The sequence below is a fragment of the Adiantum capillus-veneris genome, chromosome 14 (genome assembly GCF_014529385.1).
Source record: "Adiantum capillus-veneris isolate H3 chromosome 14, ASM1452938v2, whole genome shotgun sequence".
Taxonomy (NCBI): domain Eukaryota; kingdom Viridiplantae; phylum Streptophyta; class Polypodiopsida; order Polypodiales; family Pteridaceae; genus Adiantum; species Adiantum capillus-veneris.
Window position 1 is genome coordinate 123,244,659 of NC_140944.1, and position 17,139 is coordinate 123,261,797.

Sequence of the window (17,139 nt, forward strand, 5' to 3'; positions counted from 1 at the left end):
AATTGATGCTGTGTCTCTTTCTTCGAGAATCTAAATTTTTTTTTGGAGCATTGATCGTGTAAGTACGTTTACTGGTACCACATGTGTACTTTGTGATGGCTCCTTGGTAACCTCAATCAAGTATAATGGCGTGATCTTCGGTGCATTTGGATTATGCGGACATTAGGCAATCAAATGATCTATGCCACATTGATTACACATGAGTATCGGCATTGTAGACGGGCTTGCTTGATTGGTTTGCATTAGTGTGGCATTCTTTTGAAGCCTAATAGGACACTGGGCCTCACGATGTGGACCTCCAAATTCATAGCATTGAAGAGGTGGTCACTTGGCAGTGTTATTGATATTTTGGCCTCTTGCAGCAAGAGCATCTACTTGATAGACAGGTTTGACTTGTCCCCCATAGTCCTCTATGTAGTATTGTGGACTTTCTTCAAGCGCATCAATCCCATAGGAAATATTAGGGTTTTTATCTTCCTCACAGCCTTCCAAACAAGCAATAGATGACTCACAATCCACTTGATTCACATAAGTGATTCTCGGATGTGGTGGTTGCGATCCTAACACTGGAGGTGGTAAGGGTGTTGTTTGAACAACATTTTGGGCCCTAGGGACCATGTGTTGTGATGTTTGGTCAAGAGGTGGGGCCGACATCAATGCAGGCAATCGAGGCGTGTTTGTCCTTGCTAAGGTTGGTCTATTGGCCATCACGCGCTTAAATACTATGCAATCCTTAGCTTGATGACCATACCTCCCACAGGCATTGCAATTCCCATTGAATTTTACTCTAAAAGTAGGGCATTCACTGATACTATGTGGACCATAGCATACTGAGCACCATTGCTGCTCCCTTCTTGGATACATATGATTGTTTTGTGGAGCACGATTGTCTCTAAGACTCTCTTGAATGGCCTTGGTGAGATATGCTAAAGTCATCTCATATATTTATGGCTCCTTAGCAATAGGCTTAAGGGTCATTGGCTGATGCCCCGATGCTTGCGATCTAATAGATTTAGGCTCAACAGACACTCTTTCTCCTTGAATCATTAAATAATCCTCCAATTGGATCGCATTGGTGGGGACCAATGCGACTGTTTCCCAAGTGGTGATACCTCTAATGACTAAGCCATTGTAGATATCCTCAGGTCGTAATCCGCTAATGAATCTATCAAGCAATTGGTTATTATTGAAGCGCTCATTTGGATTACAACGAAAATTCAAATGCTTCAAGCGACTAATAAAGTCTCTCACCAACTCTCTTTCCTCTTGTTGGGCTTTCTAGAGTTGAGAGGTTACACCCCAAAGCACCCACTCTCATATGTAAGTTTTCAAGAACAGTCTCCTAAGAGTAGGGTAAATCTTTTTTTCTTCCACCCTTAGGGTTCTATACCAATCCCCATCCTTCCCACTTAGGGTTAGGCTTAAAGCATTACTCTTATGCCGGTCATTGTGTTCTCCTAGAGAATCGCATATTTGTTCAAATACTTCAATATGATTTCTCACATCCCTATCTCCACTAAATTTTTGTGTGAGCTTGTTGTATTGCCTTACTTCTAGGATTGCTATCAGGCATGTTACACATATTCTCAGCAAATAGTTTGACCGATGGTTTGAGCAAATGCTGCCAAATCTCCTAAATAAGCAGGTATAGTGGCCACAAGTGCAGGTGCTCCTAGAACTACCTATGGGATGGGAGTTGTCCTTGGCCTTGGCATACGCACGGCCCTTGGGTCCCATACCTCATATGGTGGTGTACCATGTGGTGGTCCAAAGTTCATAAGTGTGGCCCTAGGCACAGTCGGTGTTGGGTACGACATGTTATTGCTAAATGGTATGGCCCCACTTGAATAAGATCTTGGATAATGCCATGTTGGATTGTAATCCCTTGGCATAATTGGGTGTGGGAGCTATGTGGCTATGAGGTGCGACAGGTACATAGGCTTGATGCACACTTGTAGGTATTGTTGGGGGCACTGTGCTATTAGATAGCGGTGCAATGCTAACAATCGAGGTCGAAGGTGTACTTTTTGTACTCGTCACCGGAGTAGGTATCGTAGCCGTAGTGTCTCGGAGAGACAATCAGCTAGATTTGGAAAAGTAAAACTACTACTTGTGGGTTTAGACTGTACCAAAACTCCAGGCGACATTATAAATGAAGGGTCCATTGGACTCACTGAAGGAGTTTCCATTTGTGATAGTGTCGGTTGTATGGCCTTGCCCATATCCAAGAATCTCATAAGGCTCGTTGAAGGAATGTTAATCCCTCGGTTTTGCCTCTCCGATTGGATGATGCTATGGATGACATTGCAGACCATCTGTTGCCGCTCCTCTAGACTTGTGACACTAGAAGTAGATTGTACAACTTCTAACCAACCTATATGGTATGTGTAACCCGTGTACATGTCAGTCAAGGTTTCAGTTTGTAGGTCATATTCCCAATTTTCGTTGAGAAATAACCCTTCTAAGCCCGGCGTACTAGAGGTTTCCCTTGAGGTGGAAGCATTGTTGTTCCCCACAATTTGACCCCCATTGCCTACTAACTCAGGAGCACTCAATTGCTTGATTGCCATGCCTATTGTCCCAGGAGTCTCTCCCTTCATGGCTTGCCGTTGTTCTAGGAAACTCTCCATTTTCCTCTCCCTAGCCGCTTGCATATAGCACTCAATTTCTTGCACCTCCACAAGACTCCTAGCATCAGGTAGTAGAACTTTGGGGGGTGATTGCTTTGCAGGGTCTTCCATGAAAGGAGGGGGGAGGATATTGACGTGGACACTCTTGGGGAGTATAGGCTCCCCCTAAGATACCAAAGACGAATCTACCTCTCTTCTCACCTTTGTTAACTTCACCCGCAGGTTCAGCGCAAGTAACTCTACTAAAGGTTTCTATAAAGCGACTAAACACACTAGATCCAGGCTGTGGGGCCCAGACAGGTATGTTTTTGTTTACTTGCTTGGGGTTTGGTGTAGGATCTCCTTCCATTATATCGTAGTCAGATAAAGAGTCACTAGCCGCTATGTTTGGGTCTTGGGTTGTACTACCTTGGATTGCCGCCAAGGGCCCGGAACCTAAGGTTGGTGGTTATTGAGAACCCGCGTAAGTTGAAGTGCTCGCTAGTTTCTTGGCCTCTAGCACACGTCCAAAGCACAGATGCATGTACCTTTGGCACCCTACAAGTGTCGGTGAATACCCTCGAAGGTAAACCACTTGATTTTTTTGGGCATTTTGCACCCTGTTTTCACTCGTTTTTTGATGTTTTTTAATGTCCTTTTACAATCGGTTTTTGGATTAGAGCGTGTGATAGCTCAAAATGAATGTATCGCTCAGGGGGTCGTGGTATGCTTTACAGCACAGCGTTCGGTTACCCAAAGCTCCTATGGTCCTCAAAAGGGTCGATTTTTACTTAGGCGTGAGGCTAAAATAAGTAAGTCCAAAGGGTGACTGAGGCCTGTGGGCTTGGGCTTGGAGAATGTTCCCGATCCCGATCCCGATCCTTCCTTTTAAATAAATAATTTTGTTTTAAAAAAATCAAGTTTTTTTTTTTTGAGGATAAGGTCGTCGCGGTCGCGCCGCGCGTACATACACACCCCTAACCTACCTACTTGCAACTAACAAAGCTATTGTTACACACTGTTTAGCACACTACTACATCAACTAATTAACTAACAGATCTACTTATTGCACCTTCCAGATCTAACATTATAGATCTAATACCTTAAATCTAACACCTTATTTACAAAAAACAGTACATTGTAGCAAGAAAATCTAACACCTTATTAACAGAAAATAGTACACTGCAGCAAAAACAAAGTTCACAAATCCTTCTCAACAGCCACACACCTTCTTTCTCTACCTTTTCTACATCTCACATTGCACCACAAAGCAACATAGAGTGCTATTCGAGCTTAGTACAGGGCATCTCCTCGACAATGACGCCAAAAATGTGCACATCTATCACACGTGTCAAAGCAAGGGACTTGCCGTACACTGTGTGTGAGCCACAAAAGGCTGCAAGCACACAACCAGATTAATCTAGCAAGCTCAAGAGAGCAAGGGTATGTCACTCATTGCCCTATGCTCGCCTTCATGGAGGATTCCTCACCGCGAAGAAGAGGGAGCTACCATCGTGCCGCACTCAATTGCCTCGCCGCCGCTATCGTGCCGTCGCAATGCTCAATCACTCTCTCTCTCTCTCTCTCTCTCTCTCTCACGCATACACACACACACACACACACACACACACAAGGAGATGAAGAAGAAGATGGAGATGGAGCAAGAGCACTCTTCAATTGTACAAAGAACAAAGTGAGTGATTTTTAGGTTTAGGTGACTTTTATATGAGCTCGCCCATTCACACTTGGGTGCCCATGCTTAGCCAACTAACCCTTGAATGTTCCAATTAGAGTGCATCTCTCATCGGCGATTACTCTTACCCTTTTCCTATTGGACCAACAAGCTTGGCCCATGACTACTAGAAGTGGACGTCGGTGGTTAACACCACCCATTGCCGCCCCTCCCACCATTGTAGCAGCCAAGGGCCTCCTCTCTCTCTCTCTCTCTCTCTCTCTCTCTCTAAAATGCCAAGGCACTAGCAATTTTTCTAGTGCCTCGGGTCTCTTTGTATCAAACCCCCTCTCCATCTCTTCCTCTCATGATCCCTCCAACCCACCCTCTCTCTCTCTCTCTCTCTCTCTCTCTCTCTCTCTCTCTCTCTCTCACACACACACACACACACACACAGCCGTTTTTTGACCTAGTAGACAGCAGTTCACTCTTTTGACCATAACTTGCTCATCCGAACTCCGATTTAGGTGATCTATAGCCTCAATCGAAGAGCACGAAGCCCTCTACGCATTGATGTAAAGACAGAATTTTTCTGTGTAATGGAAGGCTTTGCTGTAACAGCATCTCAGAACTGAAAAAACTGTCAAAACTTTGCGTTTTTGTTGCCGACTTGAAGGCAATGTCAGACAAAACTCGCAAGGGTGGAAAAGCCACACTCGCCATGGAGAGTGATGCAAAATCTCCAAGGAATTTGGATGCTAATCCAACCACATCGTCTACAACAACGGAAGCAATGATCATGGCTTACTTGATCTCGTTACAAGAAACCGTCAACAAGCAAGGTGAAGAGTTGCGCGCACTTGCAATGGAGAATGGTACTTTAAGAGTTCTCGTTGTGGAGAATGAGCACCTCAAGAAGGTTCTTGAAATGCAAACAACGCGCTTGATGCATCTTGAGAATGAAGTTCAAGAATGTAAACGCTCTCTTGTGGACATGAATGTAGTGAAAGAGCGCTTGAGCAAAGTTGAGAGTGATCATGTATTGAAAGAGGAAACGATAGATACAATACGACATGATGTATGTGAGATGAGAAATGCATCCAAATCATGGGCTGATATATGTAAGGATAATGTGGTTTCTACATCTCCTATCACGCAAGCCGTTGTCCAAGCAAAGAATGTAGAGAATGTGGACACTCAAGAATTGCAAGAACGACAAAAACGCTCAAAGAACATCGTCATTCGTGGAATCAAGGAGGAAAGCATGGAAACACCCCAATCTCTTGCGGTTGCTATTGAAGAGTTTTTTGCTACACACTTTGGCATGTCAGGAATCATGGCTTATGGTGCACATCGAGTTGGAAAACAAGGAGTCCTTCGCTCGGGAGAAAGACCTATTGTATGTACCATGGCTGATGAGGTAAAGAGAAAGATCATCCTTGACAATGGTTGGATCTACCTCAAAGGAACGGGTTGTAATGTATATGAGGATCGCACTCTTATGCAACAAAATGTACGTCGCAAAGCATACGAGAAAAGAAGCAAGAAGGTTAAGGTATCATCTCAAGAAGAAAAGGCACTTGAGGAGGATGCAAGTCCACCCAACAAATAGGGACACATGATCTATGAGACCAACTCACGCTTGCGAATAAGCTTTTGGAATTGTAACGGGTATCCATGGAATGCGGGAATTGGCATTGATGAGCTTACCAATGACTCCGATGTGATACTTCTTGTCGAAACATGGGAGCATGATGCGCAACGAATTCTTGGATTTGACAAATACGATGTACATTCTTTGATGTGGGCCAAAAATGCAAAGCAACGAAGAGGCCAAGGAGGCATAGCATGTATGACCAAAAAGGGTTTGAAAGATGTTTCCATTGTCAAAGAAGATAAGTATAAACGCTACTTATGACTGAAAATCAGCCCACCAAATGGTCAAGTCATGTTTGTGGCCGGCTGCTACATTCCTCACTATGACTCCAACTTTTATGCTCGCTTGAATATGGATAGAGATCAGCCCTTTGTTGAACTAGAGGAAGACATTGCTTATTACAAGGATCAAGGTGAAGTCATTGTTTTTGGAGACATGAATGCTCGCACAAATATGTTACAACACGACACACAACAAGTCGACATGCCGCATGTATCAAGAAGAGTGGATGACTCATACATGTATAATCGAAGTTCTAATGATGCAAAAGAAGTGGATCACTATGGAAAGTCACTTCTACATATGTGCAATAGTACCGGAATGCACATTGCAAATGGTGTATCTCTATGGCAAGGCACCAATGACTTTACATGTAGAAAGCACAATGGTGCTAGCGTGATTGACTATATGTTGTTCTCAGAAGCCACTCTAGAATGCATACAAAGCTTTACACTTGGTGAATGGAATCCGGAATCGGATCATAGGATGTTATGTATTGACCTCAAGTGTGGTAAACGGCCCGAGCATGTAGCCTCCAATCATGATGTGAATCATTTGTACCTACGTCTAGACTTCAAACGAGCACTTATATATGCTGATATGGTGGACCAAATGTTAAGCATGATAGAGCATCAAGGGAGCCCAACATTAGAATGCAAGTGGAAAGTTTTCAAAGAAGTAATTTTCTCTTGTGCGAAGGAATGCTTTTCGGCGAAACACATGTCTTGCAAAAGGTCTAAGAAGGGTAGCACCAAGAAGAAATGGTTTGACATGGAATGTAGTCAAGCCCGAAAACACTTGCTAAGATTGGATGCAATCAAAGACAAGGAAGTTTACTTGGAATGTTCACACACATACAAAGCACTTGTTCAAAAGAAGAGGAGAAGGTGGGAAGTCGAAAAACAACTTCTTTTAGCACAAGAGAAAGCACATGCATGTGGCAAGTTTTGGCAAAATCTAAAAGGCAAGCGCGTTGAGAGCTTTGGTGACTTGACTCTTGAGGATATGTATATGCATTGTAAGAACCTCTATGAGCAACCCAATGTTGATAAGATGGAGGGTTGTAGCTCCCTTCCATTTATGTCTCCCTTCTTTACCATTGAAGATGTATGCCGCGCGCTTGAGAAACTTGCTACTCGCAAGGCAGGTGACCTTCAAGGTGTCAAGGCTGAAATGATTAAATGGACAAGCAAGAAAACACGATATTGGATATGCGATATGTTTAACCTTGCACTTCAGTCTGGCATGCCTCATGATTGGAGTGCAAATTGGATCAAACCTTTGCACAAAGGAGGAGATGTAAACAATGTGAACAACTATCGCACTATAATGGTTGGTTCTTTGATGGCAAAGTTATTTGGATGTATCATGGAGATGAAGATAAGTGAATGGGCTGAAAAGAATGGCAAACGTGCGCTTGGCCAAGCAGGTTTTCGAAAGCATCATAGCACTATTGATCACCTTGTCACTCTTCGAGTTCTTATGGAAGCGTCTCGATTGAAAGGAAAAAAGTTGTATTGTTGCTTTGTGGATTTCAAGAAAGCTTTTGACACGGTACCGCGAGGAAATCTTTGGAGACGTATGCAAAGCCTTCAAGTGCCGAGAGAATTTATGCATGCAGTCTTTCGCATCTACCAAAAAGTGATATGTCGATTACGTATGGGAGATGGAATTTCAGAATTTTTTGCAAGCACTATTGGTGTCAAACAAGGATGCCCACTTTCCCCAACCCTCTTTGGGCTACTCATTGATGAATTGGAATACATGGTTCTTGATTTTATGCAGCAAGAAGGCATAGAAGAGGTTAAGATTGGAAATGCGGTGATCATGCTTTTGCTTTATGCCGATGATGTAGTGCTCTTGGCACATACCTTAGAAAATGCACAAAAGCTTATGAGTGTCTTGGAACGCTTTTGCCTACATAGCGGGCTGATCGTGAATGGATCCAAAACCAAGGTTATGCTTGTAAAGACCCTCAATGACGAAAATCCATGCATTGTATACAACAATGAGAAACTTGAAGTGGTAGATCACTTCAAGTACCTTGGCCTTGAGGTTCCATCCAATCATAAATGGAAGGATTGTGCAATGCGTCGCTTGGAAGCCGGAAAGAGGGCTTATTATGCATTTGAGAACATGTGCAATGCAGGAGAGATCAAGTGTTGGGCTCTCAAAAAGTACCTCTTTGACACATTGGTGACACCGGTGCTTCTTTATGGAGTGGAGGTGTGGGGTGGAAGCATCGGGAAGTCTACTTGGAAAGAGTTTGAGAATGTCCAAAAGCGTTTTCTCACCAACTTTCTCCAAGTCAAGACACAAACACCCTACATGCTCTTACTTCTTGAGTCTGGATCGCTTCCCATTGAGGTCTTGGGCATGGAAAGGGTTGTGGAGTACATGCGTAAGACACAACGTAGCCCTTTGCATCGACTTCCTAGAATCGCATATGAAGCAAGTCAAAAGGTTCAAAAGACATGCAAGAGCAAAATACTAAGTTCGGGGTGGATGCTTGATATCAAGAAATGGTTTGGAAGATGGGATGCATGTCACTTGGTCAAGGATGCGTCGATCGACTCCCAAGTTAATGAGGCCTTCTTACAACGCCAATGTATCATGGCTTGGGAGAAATCTGGAGGTTCTCGCTTCAGCCATTACACCACACACGTTGCCCCAAACTACAAATCTCTCTTCTTCTCGGAACGAGGTAACCGAACCCCTTCCTACATCCTTGAGCCCATCCCGTTGAGTGCGATCCGCACCATTGCCTCCATTCGTCTTAGCTCCCATTCTCTACGCTGCGAGACAGGACGTTGGGGCACTGGCGAGGAGTGTCATCGACTTTGCACCTTATGCCCTCGTCAAGTGCGAGAGAGTGAGTACCACACACTACTTAAGTGCTCAGCTTTTGACCACATTAGGTCCTCTTTTCCCCATATATTCAGCCATGAGCTCTCCCTACATACCTTCCTCTCCCAACCAGGATGTGGACTCTCTATTGCGACGCTCATTTCAGCCATTTTTGAGCATCGAGAGTCACTTATGAACTCCACTCACACCACGTGACATGTTCATTTGGTCCCATAGGTCATATTTGACCTCCCAGGACGATAATAGAACTATCTATCTATCTATCTATCTATCTCTCTCTCTCTCTCTCTCTCTCTCTCTCTCACTTGTATGATCGTACTTCAATGGATGAGAAAGAGCCGGATCACTATGGAAAGTTACTTTTACACATGTGTAATAGCACGGGTATGCTCATTGCCAATGGTGTATCTTTGTGGAGTGGAACTAATGGATTTACATGTAGGAGACATAATGGGGATAGTGTGATTGACTATATGCTACTCTCTGAAGCCATCATGTATCGCATAAAGAGTTTTATGTTTGGTCAATGGACCCCGGAATCCAACCATCGCACCTTATGTATTGACCTTTCATGTGGAGAAGCAACTAAGCATGATAATCTCAGCCAAAGGAAAGAGAAGTTATCACTATGTATGGATTTCAAACGGGCACCAATGTACATTGAAATGGTTGAGTAAAAATTTTGGATGACAAAGCTTCAATGTGATGCACCATTGGAAACTAAATGGGAAGCTTTCAAGAAAGCTATTTGTTCTTGTGAGGAAGAATGCTTTGCCATAAAGCATCTCCATGGTATCAACAAAGATAGATCACGCAAAAGGTGGTTTGATAAAGAATGTCAAGATGCTCGAAAGTCCTTGATAAAGCTTGATGCAACTATGGACAAAGACAACTATCAAAGTCATTTGCATACATACAAGGCATTGATTCAAAAGAAGAGAAGAAGATGGGAAGTAAAGCAACAAGAATTTCAAGTCCAAGAAAAGGCACATGCATGTGGAAGATTTTGGAGAAACTTGAGAGGCAAGCGGGTTGAGAATTTTGGTAACTCGAGTCTAGTGGATATGTGCACACATTGTAGGCAATTATATGAGCAAGCAAATACTGAAAAAATGCCATTTTATGGTTCACTCCAATGTATGCCATCTTTTTTTACTATTGAGGATGTATGCAGTGGGCTTGAAAAGTTGGCCACTCGCAAAGCGGGAGATCTTCAAGGTATCAAGCCGGAGATGATCAAATGGACAGGATATTTTACCCATGAGTGGATGTGTGATATGTTCAACCTTGCACTTCAACATGGTATGCCTTATGATTGGAGTACTAATTGGGTTAAGCCTTTGCATAAAGGAGGGGATGTAAAGAATGTAAGCAACTACCGGACTATAATGATTGGGTCTCTTATGGCAAAGTTGTTTGGGTGCATAATGGAGATGAAATTGAGTGATTGGGCTGAAGAGAATGACAAGCGTGCAAAGGGACAAACGGGTTTTCGTCGATGCCATAGCACCATTGATCATCTTGTCACTCTTCGTGTTCTCATGGAGGAAAGTCGGTTGAAAGGAAAGCGATTGTATTGTTGTTTTGTGGACTTTAAGAAAGCCTTTGATATGATTCCACGTAACAATTTGTGGAGAAGGATGGAAGAACTCCAAGTGCCAAGTGAGTTTATGCTTGCGGTTTCTCGAATCTATGAGAAGGTGATTTGTCAATTGCGCATGGGAAGAGAAATTTCAGAAATTTTTGTAAGCACTATTGGGGTTAAACAAGGATGTCCATTGTCACCAACTCTCTTTGGTCTATGGATCGATCAATTGGAACAAATGGTACTTGAATTTATGCAAGAAGAAGGCATTGAAGAGGTCACTATTTGCAATGCGGTAATCATGCTTTTGTTGTATGCGGATGATGTAGTGCTTCTAGCACACACTTTAGAAGATGCACAAAAGTTTATGGTTGTCCTTGAGAACTTTTGCTTGCATAGTGGGCTGATTGTAAATGAATCCAAAACAAAGGTTATGCTTGTGAAAACCAACCATAAGGAGAAGCCATGCATTGTGTACAACAACGAGACACTTGAAGTTGTTGAGAGCTTTAAGTACCTTGGCCTTGAGGTTCCATCCAATCACAAGTGGCATGAATGTGCTATGCGTCGTTTGGAAGCGGGAAAGAGAGCATATTATGCATTTGAGAACATGTGTAATGTGGGAAACATCAAGTGTTGGGTTCTCAAGAAGTATCTTTTTGATGCATTGGTAACTTCTTGAGAAATTGAGGTTACCAAGGAGCCATCACAAAGTACACCTGTGGTACCAGTAAACGTACTTACACGATCAATGCTCCAAAAAAAAAAAAAAGATTCTTGAAGAAAGAGACACAACATCAATTGCCCAATCTCAAAAGAAGCAGATGTTGGGGTATAGGCGCCTGTGCCTTGCCCGGCCGCCTAGAGTCTGGGCGCCCACTGACTTGTATACCTTATACATAGCATAAGTGTATAGGGGGCTGCTCACTCTTTGAGTCTCCACACCCATATCTGTGTTGTGTCTCTCCTTCTCTCTCTCTCACTCTCCGTCTGTGGTGCTCCCCGATCCCCTTCAATTGGTATCAGAGCTATGGTGACCGCGGAGAGCACGATGGCTTTGAGAGCTTCGAGGCGATAGCTCGCTCGCTCTCGACGGTGGAGTTCGATCGCGGAGTTTCACGGAGAGCGATTTTAGCTTGAGGAGCATTGTCTTTGGAGCTTAGGAGCTTGGTGTGGTCAAGCTTGGTCGAGGAGGTGGTCCCGTCCATTTGATCATCTCTCGCTTGATACCTTGAAGATCTCCCGCTTTGCGAGTGACCAACTTTTCAAGCCCACCGCATACATCCTCAATAGTAAAAAAAGATGGCATACATGGGAGTGAACCATAAAATGGAATTTTTTCAGTATTTTCTTGCTCATATAATTGCCTACAATGTGTGTACATATCCACTAGACTCAAGTTACCAAAATTCTCAACCCGCTTGCCTCTCAAGTTTCTCCAAAATCTTCCACATGCATGTGCCTTTTCTTGGACTTGAAATTCTTGTTGCTTTACTTCCCATCTTCTTCTCTTCTTTTGAATCAATGCCTTGTATGTATGCAAATGACTTTGATAGTTGTCTTTGTCCATAGTTGCATCAAGCTTTATCAAGGACTTTCGAGCATCTTGACATTCTTTATCAAACCACCTTTTGCGTGATCTATCTTTGTTGATACCATGGAGATGCTTTATGGCAAAGCATTCTTCCGCACAAGAACAAATAGCTTTCTTGAAAGCTTCCCATTTAGTTTTCAATGGTGCATCACATTGAAGCTTTGTCATCCATAATTTTTGCTCAACCATTTCAATGTACATTGGTGCCCGTTTGAAATCCATACATAGTGATAACTTCTCTTTCCTTTGGCTGAGATTATCATGCTTAGTTGCTTCTCCACATGAAAGGTCAATACATAAGGTGCGATGGTCGGATTCCGGGGTCCATTGACCAAACATAAAACTCTTTATGCGATACATGATGGCTTCAGAGAGTAGCATATAGTCAATCACACTATCCCCATTATGTCTTCTACATGTAAATCCATTGGTTCCACTCCACAAAGATACACCATTGGCAATGAGCATGCCCGTGCTATTACACATGTGTAAAAGTAACTTTCCATAGTGATCCAGATCTTTCTCATCCATTGAAGTACGATCATACAAGTGAACTTCCTCCAACTCCCTTGAAATGTATGGCATATCAAATTGTTGAGTATCATGTTACAATGTTTTTGTGCGAGCATTCATATCCCCAAATACAATAACATCACCTTCACCTTTGAAATAAGAAATGTCCTCTTCCAAATAAGAAAATGGTTGATCTCTATCCATGCAAGCATAAAAGGGAGAATCATGATGAGGAATGTAGCAACCGGCTACAAAAATGGGTGCTCTTTTTGGTGTCATAATTTTCAGCCATACATAACGTTTGTACTTGTCATCTTTCACAATTGATACAAAATCTTCCAATCCTTTCTTAACCATACATGCTAACCCTCCTTGTCCTCTTCGTTGCTTGAGATTCTTTGACCACATCAATGAATGTACATTGTAATCCTCCAAGCCGTTAATCCTTTGTGTATCATGCTCCCAAGTTTCAACAAGAATTACAACATCGGCTTTGCTTGTTAGTTCATCAATGCCAACCCCCGCATTCCATGGGTATCCATTACAATTCCAAAAGCATATTTTCAATTGTAACTCGGTCTCATAGGTCACGCATCCCTATTTGCTTGAGAGACTTGCCTCCTCTTTGGGCACATTTTCTTCATGAGAGATCTCCTTGTTTTTATTATTCTTTTCCTCATATGCCTTGCGACGCATATTTTGTTGCTTAATAGTGCGATCTTCACATACAAAACATTTTGTATCCCTCAAATAGATCCAACTATTATCAAAGATAATCTTTCGCTTGGTCTCATCCGGCATGGTGCATACAATTGGCCGTTCTCCCGAGCGAGGAGCTCCTTGCTTCCCCACTCTATGTGCTCCATAGACCATAACTCCGGACATGCCAAAGTGGGTTTTGAAGAAATCTTCAATAACAATGGCAAGAGAAGGAGGTGTCTCTAACTTCTCTTCGAGAAATCCACGAATAACAATGTTCTTGGAACGTCGCTCCCGTTCCTTCAACTCCTCCACATCCACATTCTCAACATTCTTTGTTTGAACCATAGCTTGCATGAGTGAGGAATTAGAAACCACATTGCTACCACATACATCAGCCCAAGACTTGTTTGTGCATACATTTTTCATGTCGCATACATCCCGGCTCATAGTGTCAAATTTCTCCTCTTTCAATACATGGTCATGCTCTACTTTGCTCATCCGCTCCTTCAAAGCATTCAAGTCCACAAGAGAGCGTTTACATTCCTTGACTTCCTCTTCAAGTTGCATCAAACGTGTTGTTTGCATCTCAAGTGTCCTCTTGAGATTCTCATTCTCGACCACAAGTACCCTTAGTGTGCCATTCTCCATTGCAAGTGCTCGTAAGTCTTTGCCTTGTTTGTTTACGGTCTCTTGCAATGATACCAAGTACGCCATGATCATGGTTTCCGATGTCGTTGGTTGGGTGGTTGTGTTGCTATCTCCACACTTAGGAGATTTTGGATCATTTTCCACAATGGTTGTGGACCTTGTTGAAGAAGAAGAACCCTTGCGAGTGCCGGAAGACATTGTATGTAAAATAGGAGATGAGAATCAATTTTGTTGAACCCGTTCACTTCGGAAATGCTGCTACAGAAACGTCTTCCATAACTCTGAAAATTTCTGTCTTTACATCAATGCGTAGAGGACTTTGTGCTCTTCGATTGAGGCTATAGATCACCCAAATCGGAGTTCGGATGAAGAAGTTATGATCAAAAGAGTGGACTGCTGTCTACTACGTCAAAAAACGGCTGCACTGAGAGAGAGAGAGAGAGAGAGAGAGAGAGAGAGAGAGAGAGAGAGAGAGAGAGAGAGAGAGAGGCGCAGGGGATGTGGAGAGAAAGACATGGGGGACAACGAGAAAGAGAAGGGGGAGGAAGGGGCATGCTGAGAGAGAGAGAGAGAGAGAGAGAGAGAGAGACGAGGGGGGACAAAGAGAAAGGAAGGTGGAAGAAGGGGCATGCTGAGAGAGAGAGAGAGAGAGAGAGAGAGAGAGAGAGAGAGAGAGAGAGGAAAGTTGGAGGGGCGATGGGGGTAGAGAGAGAGGGGGGTTGGAGAGGGCAAGAAAGAGAGAGAGAGAGAGAGAGAGAGAGAGAGAGAGAGAGAGAGAGAGAGAGAGAGAGAGAAAGTTGGAGGGGCGATGGGGGTAGAGAGAGAGAGAGGGGGGTTGGAGAGGGAAAGAAAGGAGAGAGAGAGAGAGAGAGAGAGAGAGAGAGAGAGAGAGAGAGGTTATATGATGATAGGGAAAGAGATAGGAAGAAGAGTTGAATCTTGAGGAAGGAAGGACGATTGTTGGAGGAGGAGGGAGGGCGGCTAGAGGAGTAGATGGAGAGAGGAGGTGGAGGAGAGGGAGGATGTTGGAGGAGGAAGCTGGGGAGGAGGAGCAAGGGAATAGGAGGAAGCACATGGGCGGCAAGAGGAGGTAGGGAGGGCGGCCCTAAAAAAAAACAAAGCTCGCTGCGTTGAGCGCGCTCAAAGACCTAACTCAACCATTTTGACCAGTAGCTTCTCAATGTTGCTGAGTTGAAACCGGTCAACCACCTGGTCAAAGGATTTCCAACACCTGCTATTTCTATCCCAGAAGTGGCTCAGCCGTTGAAGTCCTTTATTGTTCATCCTTCTTGAAATTTCTCTCCAATACGGATTCAGGAGAACCCAACAGCTTTAGACAGCCAGGGGGACCAATGCGAGATGGAGTTTTGGAAATATCTGGTTAATTCACCCCATTCCAGTTCCCCTGTTGCTCTATAGCATTTTTACTTTCAACGTTCTATTTGTGTTTACTAGTTGGAATCTCCACAAGATTCCCAAGAAAATAAGCTTAGTGCTTTCAAGAAATTGCCCCAATTCCCGTGTGCATGAATAGTCCATGCTCCTCCCTACCTCCGATGCCCCTCCCCCTTCCCCCTCGCGACGTCTACGCAGATCTTCTATGTTGCCTTGGCACCGTCACTCTGGGTGAGCCCATGCAAAGAAGCGCAGCTTGCCCTTGTTCTTGATACAGTTGCCTAAGTGTGCTGAGTTGAGAGAGAGAGAGAGAGAGAGAGAGAGAGAGAGAGAGAGAGAGAGAGAGAGAGAGAGAGAGAGAGAGAGAGAGAGAGAGCAATATGATGCCCCTTAAGAAAGCTCCCTCGCTAAACCTTGTCGTGCATGCACTTATTCCACTGGTTCTCGCCTTGCTCGTTGTATCTGGCACACAATTGCAAGTGCAATGTCAAAACAACTACTCTCTCCTACGTCAACTCATGTCTCCATCATGATGCACAGTGTTTTCCCTCCACTGAGCGATGCCTCTCCTCCGTCTAGTACCCTGGGTTCAAATCCCTAAGCAAGAATCGCCTTGCTTTGCGCACGAGCTTCATCATGCTCCTATCCTAGCTCCTCCTTGTCTACAGCTCCTCATGCTTACTCACCACCACGAGCCAACCCGCTGCTTCCCTACCGCTTGTTGACAACTCCTCACACCCATGCACGTAGGTTGGCATGTGTCTTAAGCAATCACTTTTCCCGGCCTTTTCATCCTCCAAAGCTATTGCGGGAGGGAATCGCACCACCCATAAAGTGCATGCAACACAACCTAGATCAACATAATGTCAATCGAGGACACGGATGACACGATAGGCGCACGAAGGAAATATTTTTAGCTTGTGAGGCTGAGACCATCCCACACATACAACACTCTGGAAGGCTAACTAAACCACAATCTCGAATCTCACTACTCTCAACTACACCACTCAACCCACATACACACAAATGGAAGAAAACTCACCAAACCATGCCAGAATCGTACGATCCTTAAGGAACATCATCCCCACACTAGGATAAACCTGTCCCAAAGCCTCTAGACTGAGCATGGAGGGCAAGCTGCCCAAGGATTTAACAGACTAGGGCCTGCCACCTGAACAATGGTCAACAGTGTTCAAGGTGCCAGTGAAGAAGAAGACTAAGATCTTCCTCCACTAGGTGCATGACCACCTTTACGATGCATGTAGGCTTCTATATCAGAAGGTCTACCAGGCTGCCCCCTCTAACGACGAGCTCATGATGAGGTATGCGATGGGGTTTGCATACGGATATTGCGATGCTGCCAAAGCAGACCCCGATAGCCATAAGATTGCATGGGCTTTCGTTGGTGATCAAGTATTAGAGAATGTCAAGAGCCAGAAAGGGGGGCTTAATCAAAAAATACAGAAGTTCATGTCCGATTATGGCGTGAAGGAAGCCCCCACATTTGAAGGACTGATAGAGAATGTTGTAGACGGTCCTGCGGCGTCCAGCCACCTCTACAACACATGTGGACAGCCTCTCAGCCCCTCTACATAGCATGAGTGGATACTCTTGCCG